Here is a 12,070-nt window from a genome sequence, read left to right as displayed (position 1 = left end):
TGGGACATTGATGCATTGCTGGTGGAGTTGTGAAATAATCCGTCCATTCTGGCTGGCAATTTGGAACTATGCCCAAAGGGCTATAAAAGACTGCCTGCCCTTTGATCCAGCCATACCATTGCTGGGTTTGTACCCCAAAGAGATCATAGATAAACAGACTTGTACGAAAATATTTATAGCTGCGCTTTTTGTAGTGGCAAAACACTGGAAAATGAGGGGATGTCCTTCAATTGGGGAATGGCTGAACAAATTGTGGTATATGGGGATGATGGAATACTATTGTGCTAAAAGGAATAATAAACTGAAGGAATTCCATGCAAATTGGAGAGACCTCCAGGAAGTGATGCAGAGCGAAAGGAGCAGAGCCAGAAGAACATTGTACACAGAGACTGATATACTATGGTAAAATCAAATGTAATGTGCTCCTGTACCAGCAGCACTGCAATGACACAGGACAGCTCTGAGGGATTTATGGTAAAGATGCTACCCACATTCAGAGGAAGGACTGCAGGAGAGGAAACATATAAGATAAACAATTGCTTAAATACATGGGCTGAGGCGGACATGAATGGGAAATAGACCCTGAACAAGGACACATGTTACAACCTGTGGAAATGTGCGTTGGCCATGGGTGGGGGGAGAGCAGGGGGGTGAAGGGGAAAGTAGGGGCATAAAGTATGTAAACAGATTAAAAACGAATATTAATAAATGTCTAATAAAAAAACTAAATAAAGTTAGGGGCAGCTGGGTAGCTCAGTGGATTGAGAGCCAGGCTTAGAGACAGGAGGTCCTAGGTTTAAATCTGACTTCAAACACTTCCCAGCTGTGTGACCCTGGGCAAGTCACTTGACCCCATTGCCTAACCTTACCACTCTTCTGCCTTGGAACCAATACACAGTATTGACTCCAAGATGGAAGGTAAGGGTTTAAAAAAACAAAACAAAACTGTTAAAGTTAGACTTTTTAATTAATGATGGCGAATGGAGCACTGTTCCAAACTTCAAGTTCTTACTACAGCTATCTTAGGAGCTGGCACTGATGATCTTTCTGCTTTCATGCTTCCTAGGTGGTGGATATAAGGGGAGCTGTGTTCAATACTTTCCTAGTCTATAATCTAGTCTATGGGTAACCAAAAATACTCTTTAACCTCTTGGAACTATGACCCTGTTCCCCTGTGATAGAAGTATGCTGGTGCTCCTCCTCATACTTTGATTGCATCCCAGAACTAAGACAACCTTATTCTGAGTATGGAGAATGTGACAAGAGTCTTATGCTGAGAACCACAAAAAGGATTCCTGTAATCTCATTCTGAGCAGTTGGGCAAACCCCCATTACTGAGTGTGTCTAATAGTTCTGGAAGCCTTTGCTGTTGCTTCAATTGGAATCAATGCCTGTTGCCTTGGTTGGGCTTGCCCTGGAGCCCTGTGTTCTACCTCCACTCTGGTTCACTAACTCCTTCATACCAGCCTTCTAAGTAGTTTTCGGCTGAAAAATAACTCCATCTTGTCTTTTTTTTGGGGGGGGGGCTATGCTGCTTCAGAATTCATTCTGATGTGTTATATCAGCTTTTTGACAGAAATCAGTTGAGTCCTTATTCCTTCTCAGCCATCTTGACTCTGCCTTTCCCCAATTCTCATTATATTAATTTTATTAATCTCTCCCTTGATTTTCAGGATTTCCAATTTGGTGTTTAATTCAAGATTTTTATTTTGTTCTTTTTCTAGATTTTTTTACTTGAATGCCTAATTCACTGGCCTACTTTTCCCCTATTTTATTTATGTAAGCATTTATAGCATAAATTTTCCCCAAACACCACTTTGGCTACATCTCATAATTTCCGATATGCTGTCTGCTCATTGTCATTTTCTTTAATGACCTTATTGATTGTTTTTTGACCAGTCATTTTTTGGGATAAAATTATTTAATTTCTAATTAAATTTTAGTCTTTCTGCTACCATTTGTTGAGTGTAATTTTTGTTGTGTGATAGTTTGAAAAGAATGCTTTTAATATTTATTGTTTTCTACATTTATCTATGAAGTTTTTATGCACTATTATGTTGTCAGTTTTTGTAAAGGTGCCATATACTGCTGAGATAAAGGTGAATTCCTTTCTGTTCCCATTCAGTTTTCTCTAGCAGTCTCTCATATTCAATTTATCTAAAGTTCTCTTTACCTTCTTAATTTCTTTCTTATTTATTTTTTGGTTGAATTTATCTATTTCTGAGAAAAGGGAAAAGATTGAGGTCCCCTACTCAGTAATGTTTTGCTCTTTCTTCCCTCTTGTAACTCATCTAATTTTTTCTTTAGGAATCTAGATACTATGCCATCTGGTTCATATATGTTGAACATTGATATTGTTTCATTGTATATTGCACCTTTTATCATGATGCAATTTCCTTCTTATATCATGTGGTTAGATCAATTTTTAGTTTTGCTTTGTCTGAGATCATTATTGCTACTCCTACTTCTTTTTTTTTCCTGCTCTAGTTTCTTACTTTTACACTTTCTGTGACTTCCCTTCCAAATGTGTTTCTTGTGGACAGCATGTCATGAGATTCCGATTTAATCCATTCTGTTATCCTTTTCCATTTTATGGGTTAGTTCATCCCATTTACATCCACTGTTATGTTATTGTGTGTTTTTATCGTATTTTCTCTGTTTGTTCTACTTTCTCTTTTTAGCCTTTCCCTATTCACAGATTTTTTTTTTGATAGTCACCTTCTTCAATTCACCCTCATTTTTGTCCATTCCCTCCTCCCCTGATTTCCCTACCCTCATTCTTTCTTATTTGGTAAGGTACATTTCTATAGCTGATGGGGTGTGGCTATTATTCCCACTTGAAGCTAATTCTGATAAGAGTAGGGTGCAATTATAGCTGCCACCACTTTCATTTTCTCCATTGTATTTGCAATTTATATACTTCTTAATGAGATGAAGTTTACCCCCTTCTATCTCTTATTTACTCTTTTCCCCATGTGTTTCTCTTTCCCATCTCTCCTTTTTTCATATCAGCCCATCTTATATAGTTTCTTTTCATCCTTCGATGTATACTTCTTTTCGTTGCTCTATATAATGATAAAATTCTTAAGTGTCTTAGGTACTTTAGGTATCTGACATACTTTAAGTGCCTTATGTTTATCAAGTACTATAGATTTATTAATTATTTAATTTATTACCTTTCCTAGATATGAATGTACTCAATCCAGCTTTATAAAAACTCTTTAATTTTCACTTTACCTTTTTATGCTTTTCTTGGGTGTCAAAATGCCCATCAAATTTTCTTTTCAACTATGGACTTTTGGTTAGGAAAAGACTGAAATTTCTTTATTTTGTTCAACATTGATCTCCTCTCTCCATCCCCTGCCACTGGGAGGATTATGCTCAGTTTTTCTGGGGATGTAATTCTAAATTTTAGTCCTAGATCCTTTATCTTTTGGGATATCATATCTCATGCCTTCATTTCCTTTGATTTAGAAGCTATTAGGTACTTTGTAATCCTGCATGTGACTCCTTGTTATTTAAATTATTTCTTTCTGGCAGCTTGTAGTACTTTTCCCTTGGTCTGAGGTTCTGGGATTTGACTGCAGTAGTCCTGATTATTTTATTTTGGTGTCTCTTTTAGGAGGTGATTATTGGATTCTTTCAATATCTATTTTCTTCCATTTCCCAAGTATATCAGGACAGTTTTCCCTAATGATTTCTTGTAATATTGTGTCCAGGCTCTTTTTTAAATACTGGCTTCCAAGTATTATGATGATTCTTAGATTATCTCTCTTGGATATATTTTCCAGACCAGTTGTTTTTTCAGTGCACTATTTTAGATTTTCTTTTACTTTTTTAGAAAAATGTTTTATTATTTCTTATTATCTTATGGTTTCTTTAGCTTCTATTCATCTAATTCTAATTTTTAGGGAGTGATTTTATTCCCTGAGTTTTTGTGTTTCCTTTTCTATTTATCCAATACTACTCTTAAAAGAGTTGTTTTCTTCAGTTTTTTTTTTCTTCCATTTACTTTTGATTCAATCTATTCCCTAGGGACTTATTTTCTTTAAGGCATTTTTTTTGTTTCACTTTCCTTTTGATTTATTCTAGTTTTTAGGGATTTGATTTCTTCAATGGATTCCCCCCTTAAGTTGACTTTTTCTGTCAATTCTCTTATTATTTTTTTTAACTTCCTAAGTTCTTCCAAATGTTCTTTTGAGACCTGACATCCTTTTACTCTTTTCTTTGAGGCTTCACATTTTTCTATTTTGTCATTCTTGTCCTTTACTGAGTTAATATTTTTGTCTTCCCTATTACTAACTTTCTAAAATCAGGTTTTTTTATTTAAATTTTTTTGTCTTTTGCTCATTTTTCTATCTCTCCTCCAGATACCTTATTTATCTTCTGAGGCTCTTCTCTGTATCTGGAGTAAAAGGTGCACTCTTCCAAGCTTATAGAGTATTTTTCTCTGATACTTGGATTAGTACCAGTTGCCCTTATATCTCACAGTGTGTCTATTGAGGAGATGTTTGGCTGGCTTGCTATGGTGATATTTTCAGCTGTTTGTCCAGCTATATTCAGGACTCCATGCTACAAGTTTCACCATTTTTTTCATGGACTGGGCTGCTTCCCTATCCTTGTCATGGGGTCTGGGTTAGGTAAGTCCCATGCTCTGGGTTACACTGCCTCAGGTACTCTGCTGCCACATGGGAGTGAATAGGTTTTCTGCCTTCTATACCTGTGTGCAATGGCTTGGGTTGGCTCATTCCTATTCTGAAGTTTCATTGCCTTTGGTGGGAATTACTGAATGTTGGGCTGCTTCAACTTTTATTGGTTCTCACAAATTCTGTGCTGCATGGGCTGCTCTCTCCTCTTACCCTAGTGAGACTTAATCCTTCAGCTTTCTCTTTGTTTTCAGGATATTTATTTGTGTGTGTGTGTGTGTGTGTGTGTGTGTGTAGGGATTGGGCAAGCAGAGTGTCCTTTACTTCATCTTAGCTCCTAGCATAGAACTCCTTAAACCATTTTCTTTTAACATGGGAAGGAAACTTCATTTTCTATTACTTTTGAGGGCACACCTATTCTCTTAGTTGCTCACACATGCAACCTCAGTGTCATTCTTGACTGCTTGTTTACACTTATCCCACAATATTTCTTCTAGAAGTCAGCCCCCTTCTTGCTACTCACACAGCTGACACCATGGCACAAACTTTCCTTACTTTATGCCTCGGCTATTGCTATTCATTTATGGTTGGTCTCCCTGCCTCAAGGTTCTATTCAGACCAATAATGCTCCAATTAGGTTGTACAAATATGTTATGTAGCAGTATAATTGATATAAGTGCCAAACAGGAGGATAAGCTTGCTACTTATGAGTTAAAGAGTGTTTTTGTTAATATTATCTAACTTTATGTCGGTGTCATATTTATTGAATTCAAATGAAATGTCTGGTAATTTATGTCCCTGGAAATATGCCTTGGTTTAATGAGATGCTAAATATAATGATATGGGAAAGATCCAGAGAATATGGCACTTCCTTTATCACAATTTTGTCAGGTTTCCATGATGAAATATTTATAACAAATACTTTTATTATTTATCTGAGTCTACCATCTCTTTTATTGGTAGTACCTACCTACAATTAGGGACCATTTTTGGTTAAAACCAATATTATAGCCTATAATATGCCTTACCCAGAAATTTCTGACAACTTAATATTTAAAGGGAATAATCATTACATTTTATAAAAAACCTTTTTTCTGCATCTATTGAAATAATAATATGATTAATTTTTTTGTTATTGATCTGTTCAATCATGTATATAGTTTCTCTAATATTGGACTAGTCCTACATTTCTGGTATATATCTTGCTTGGTTATGTGAAGATGGGATTAATCCTACCCTGCCTATTTTTAGATTAAATCTCCAAAAGTATAAACACTCCACTTAATTCTTAAGTGGGGGAGGTCTGTTACCCACGTGTGCAAGAGTGGGAGACAAATCAGAATTTACTGACTGCCCCCTTGGGCAATCTTAAGCAAAGCCTTTGTTGTAATTGGTACATGTAAAATGGGAGGAATGCACAGGAAGTGACGCAAAAGAAGCACTTTTAAAAGGGAGTTACATCTTCCTGTGAGTCAGTTTTTCTTGACTCTTTAACCTTGAACTGGACCTGGAGGAGCTCTGGCTGGGACCTTGGACTTGGTGAGACTGTTCTTAATTCTCTCCCTTAGAACTACAAGTGGTGAATGAAAAAGGCTGACTCCCTTAGCTTCCTTGGAGGTACTAGTCTCCGAGGGGCCCTAGATTAGGAGGATTCCACATGGCTAAAACCCTTTTTAATTGACTTTTACGCTCTCCGGCTGAGGCCTCTAGAGTCCTGCCAGAGTAAAGTCAGGGTTTGAACACATAATCTAGTTCGTTAAGCTAGATTTCTTACTCTGCCCTCTTCTCATTTCTCTACTTTCACTCTCTTCTTTATTTTATAAATAAATTGCTAAAATCATTTTAGAATGATGTTTATTAAATTCTTGGTGACTACCCCTTTTAATATTCAGTCCAACTAGACCAATCATAATTTCCCCTCTTTACACTGTGGCAACCACTTTTTACTCTTTATAGTTATAATATGTATTCACAACATATTATTGTTATCTCCTGGATAGCATGGTATTACATTTTTTTCATCAATTTTGCATCAATTTTTGCATCAATATTCAATTTTCAAGATTGTATTTGTCCCTCTTACCTATGAGATTAGCTAATATCTATTACCTGACAAAGCATGTACAACTTATATCATATTACCCATCATCTTGGGGAGTGAAGAGGACATGGATCATGGAAAGAAAATGTCAGAAAAGAATTAGCAAAAATATATCACAGTTCCATCAGGAGTTAGTGTCCCAATTTTCCCATGTTTCCTCCAACATTTGCTATTTTCTTTCTTTTTCTTTTTTTGGTTATATTATTCTCAGCGTTGTATTATTAATGGAGAAATTTAGTCATACTAAATTTAGTCATACTAAAACATAGTTTTAATTTTTGTATCTAGAATTGCCTGATCAAATCCTTTGACCACTTGCAAATTTGGTAATGCTATGTATTCTTATAAATTTGACTCAAATTTCCAAGTATTTAAAAATTAGGGGGTCAGCTGAGTAGCTCAGTGGATTGAGAGTCAGTCCCAGGGACAGGGAAATCTTGGGTTCAAATCTGGCCTAAGACACTTCATAGCTGTATGACCCTGGGCAAGTCATTAACCCCCATTGCCTAGCCCTTACCGCTCTTTTGCCTTAGAACCAATACCCAATATTAATTCTAAGAAGGAAGGTAAGGGTTTAAAAAAACGAGATCTTTTTCAGAAATGCTATGAAGATTCCCTTCACCTGCCTGCCTCAGTTTATTGTTTGCTTTCTAATCTTGGTTTCATTGATTTTGTTTTTGTAAACTCTTTTTAATTTAATGTAGTCAAAGTTATTTTATATCTTGTAATGTTCTCTATATCTTGTTTGGACAGAAATTCTTCCTTTCTATTAAATAGGGGAGAAGAATTCTTTCTTTCTGGATGCTTGAAGTATTTTTTGCTTGACCTGAAAGTCCTAGATTTTGCCTAAATATTCCAGGTAATATTTATTTGTGGATTCCTAGCTAGTCCTACCCCAAGTGTCCATAGACCTCTATGTTTATCTTTCTAAGCTGCCCTGGATTGGGAAAAAACTTGTAACTTTTTCTTGGTTTTACTGATCAGAATTCTGCATAAGTTGTTGTGGAGGAGGTTATAGAAGATTTAAGACACAAATGATAACTTTCATTCAATTAACTTGATTTTTATCCCCTATATTTTGGTATTTTCCTTTTATACCAGAAATTTAGAAACCTGTCAAGTATAAATACATTTTCTTTTAAGCTAAATGATCTATTTTGCCCTCGTGTTTCAGCCACTTCCATTGAAACAATTGAGAATTTGTGGTTAATAGGGTATCATAACAATCACTCTCCTGGAGCTGTCTCTAATGACAATTTCAGAGAATTTCATGGTTTTAGATTGTTTTCTTGGGGAAAACTAAAAACTTAAGAGCCACATCCATTTAGAATCCTCTGATTTGTAATTTATAATAAATGAATCTGAATTCATTTGAATTCATCTGAATACAACATAAATATTTCTTCACAGTAACCAAGGTGTCTGAATTGATGTTCTAGGATGGGCTGAGATGCTTTTACTGTTCTCATCCTTACCCTTTGTATACTCTTTCTTCACTTTTAGTTTATTTCCCCTCTCTTTCTAGGTGCCTAGTGTTCTCATTCTTCCTTCTTCCTCTATTTAAATCTAATCTCTAGAAAAGATACTATGAACTCTACCAAATACAGGCATAAATGGGGTATTTACATTTTAGCGGAAGTCTATACTTTCAGTAAAATAAATAAATTGTGGAATTTTAGGTCTTAGAGAATTATTAAAAGACAGTTGGGGTGAGGGTAAAGTATACTTCCTAACACCCCAGAAATCATATATATCATACCACCTTAGTGGTCACTTCCTCTAGGATGACTGTAGAAGCAGAAAGCAAGAATTCATGGGACAAGTTTATAGTAGTTAGGAGCACAAACAATTTTTAAAGATGTCACCCCCTTAACTGTTTACATGTGGTTGTAAGATGCTGTATTTATAAAAATTCTTAATTCTTCATTAAATTAGATCCACTTAGAAACCCTGTTTTGGTTCATTAAAATTTTTGTAGGTAGGACAGGGACAGGAGACTAGAGATATAATTTCTTTGGTACATGGAAGCCTTAGGTAAGGAAACATCTTCTACTAATGCAGAACTTCTTTCCATCTTAGAGAGTCAAATAGAGCATTGAGAGAATAAGTGATTTGCCAAAGGGCATACACTCAGTATACATCAAATGCAGAACTTGAACCCAGGGGTGAAACCAATATGTAACTAAAAGTTATAAAACATTAAAAAATGCCTATTCTAGAATTATGACTTTGCACTAACTTATACTGGGCTCATTAATCTAAATCAATCAGAATCCTGTCTTGTAAACATGGCTTGTAGAAACAAAAAAGGTTCAGGGGTGAAAAGAAGAGAATTGGCTCCTTTTTACTGAAGTATCACAAGCCTACATCTACTTCATATTCACTACATTTAAAAGGATCAACAGTAGTATTTCTTGGAGGTTGGGCTATAAGTGGAGTGGCTTGCATGCAAATGAGGTGAATGAATTAATTACTGAAAGCTAGATTAAGTGCTGCAGCTGTTTAGCCTGGAGACCTGGTTAACACTGGCCAGAGTGACAGAAGATCTTTTATTGATGAACGTAGTTTTAGAATGCAGAATCTTATGTGGTGTAGCATTTTGAAATAATGATATGGAGAGAAACATTAAAATTTTTGCTTAAACATGCAAGAAATTTCTTAGGGTTTATCAATCAGATAAGTAAAAACACACATTTGCCTTTGTTTCCTTTACAATACAATCTTAGGGGTCTGTATTCACACAGCTGTCTGTATGAATCTTCGAATATTCACTGGAACCTGTCAATGAAGTTTTACGCATTTCTCAAATGCTATATGCTTACCATTGTGATAAACTCACCACCCCACATTTGTGCCCTACATTGCCTACTAATGCCTATTCTTTCTCCTCAAATTGGGGGAAGATTCTATATTTTTAATTTTCAAAGCCTTAAGTTTCTGATGCAGGTAAAAGTTAATGTTTAAGAGTTTATTATGTGACTTTTTGCTACCATTTTACAAGCTTAGAACTTGGAACTGTGGGAGCCTGCCAGCTGCAGACTAAGTTCTGGAAATAAGGTGAAAGGAGGAGATTGTTAAAAATTTCACCAAAATGTACAGAATAAAAGTGAACTTAAAAGATAGGTAATAGCTCTATAGATTAATCATCAGTCATTTGCTCTATGATGGCTGTATCAATATTGCTAACTGTCTCATCAATGAAGTCAAGCCTCAGTCTGTGTCTGTACTGTAAAAGTGGGGCACCAGGGATGTTAATTATTATTAAAATATAACCTAAATGGTTTGTGGGTCCACACTGGGTTGAAGGAGAGACAGGACCAACCAGGATAGGGAGACCAGGGTTCACTGTTTTATCAGACACAAGAATGGCAGTTGGCCCAATGGACACCCAGCTCACCCTAGGCCAGGGTCTACGGAACCAGCAGGCAAAGGTAAAGTTTATGCAGTTTATTTGAGGGAAACTAAATAAAGAATGGGTATGGGGATTTCTACACTTGAAAACCTAAGGGCAAAACACAGGGGGCAGGGAAGGACTTAACTACTCTATCCTAATTGACCTAAGCCAGGCAGGGCCCAAAGGAGCAGTAATGGAGTCACAGGGAAGGCTCCTTCAAACCTGGTTCCAGCCAGGTTTGGTCAGCACAGCTAAAGGGCAATTGGGGTCTCATGGTAATCCAAGGATGGTCACTGGATGCCAAGAGCCAACTCCACCAAGTGATCCAAGGTACCCAGGTAGGGAGAGTGAGTTTGAAATGCTGTCCACCAGATCCCAAACCACTTCCCCACTTGGAGCAGCTTTGCAGGTCTTGTCCACTTGCTGAAAGCCTTCACCACTCAGGATCCCAGGGAATCAGGATGAAGTTTTTCTCTAACTCTGAGATCTCCCAGGGTTAACAACAGTTATGTCTAACCACTAATGGAGTCTCTCTCAGAGCATAAGCCCACTTCCTGCTCCTTCATTCCATCTTGGAATTCTCCAGCCCTTCCTGCTAGGTCCAACACTATTACTAATTTAATTGCTAAATAAACCCTCACAACAGTACCCTCTGAATAGTTTCTCCATTTCATCAAACTAAGAATGGAAAATGATGATACTGACAGTATTCAATTGGATGCTCAGATGCAGTTGCCCCTGGCAGTAGAAATGACCTGGAGTTTGATGTAGATGTTCAGACCATGTCTCCAGTGGCTTCACAATACAAAACCTGCTATGTCACATCTCATAAAGGACTGTGTGGCTGTGTACAGTGGAGATGGATAGTTAATAGCTACTGATTTTCTGATGCTTCAATAAAAATACTAGATACAGAAAGAATGTTAGGAAAAAGTACTATGTCAATAGAAATGTGATGAATGAGACTGTCCAGCAGATTATGGAAAATCACCGTGTTATCAGAACTCTATAAGATCATGTAGATGAAGTTACATATGTAAATGGAGAAAATTCTAGTACCAGGAAGCTGAAATGTTACTTTCAATCTCATTTCATCCTTCTGGAGACTTCATACTTGTTGGAATCCAACATTCACCCCTTTCAGTTTTATGATATGAATACATTTAAATGTTTCATGTCTTGCAACCCTCAAGATCAATGCACTGATGCAATATGTTCAGTTAATTGTAATCCCAGTGCCAACATGTATGTGACTGGTAGCAAGGATGGCTGCATCAAATTAGGGATAGTGTCTCAAATTGCTGTATTACTACATTTGAGAAGGCACATAATGGTACTGAAGTCTGCTCTGTAATTTTTTCCAAAAATTCAAAATATATTCTCTCAAGTGGAAAGGATTCTGTCAAACTCTGGGAAATTTCAAGAGGATGAACATTAGTCAGATATACAGGTTCTGGTTTGAATGGATGACAAGTATGCCAAACTCAAGCAGTCTTTAAGCACAGAGAAAATTATGTATCATTTTCTGTTGAAAAGATAATTAGTCTTTGCTGCTGGGATTCATGAACAGCTGAATAAAGAAATCTACTTTCCATGGGGCACAATAATATTATCTATTGTATGGTGCACTCTCTCACCAACTCTGACTTCATGACTTGTGGTGATGACTTCAAGGTTCGATCTTGGTACTGGAGATCAACCCCAGATTAGAGATTCCTTCTTTGGATGTTATTCTTTTCTTTCCTGCTTCTTAATATGCCCTGTTATTGTAGAAAGAATGTTTTTTTTAAATCCTTTTAAGAGTATTCCTTATTTCATTTTACTATCTTATGGCAATTGTGGTGCCAACACTAGAGCCTTCCTGAATTTTTACAAAATCCATTTTTTCAACTTTGATTTAGAATTATGGTGGGAAAAATTGGAAATGTA

At 36.4% G+C, this 12,070-nt stretch overlaps 1 pseudogene; it reads left to right on the top strand.

Annotated features, from left to right (window-relative positions):
* Positions 1 to 9,838: 9,838 nt before the first annotated feature.
* On the top strand, positions 9,839 to 11,851 carry LOC123231370 (annotated as a pseudogene).
* The last annotated feature ends 219 nt before the right edge of the window (positions 11,852 to 12,070 follow it).

The sequence above is a fragment of the Gracilinanus agilis genome, chromosome 1 (assembly GCF_016433145.1).
Source record: "Gracilinanus agilis isolate LMUSP501 chromosome 1, AgileGrace, whole genome shotgun sequence".
NCBI classification, from domain to species: domain Eukaryota; kingdom Metazoa; phylum Chordata; class Mammalia; order Didelphimorphia; family Didelphidae; genus Gracilinanus; species Gracilinanus agilis.
The sequence above is the reverse complement of the archived record's forward strand: the minus strand, read 5'-3'. Positions and strand labels throughout refer to the sequence as shown.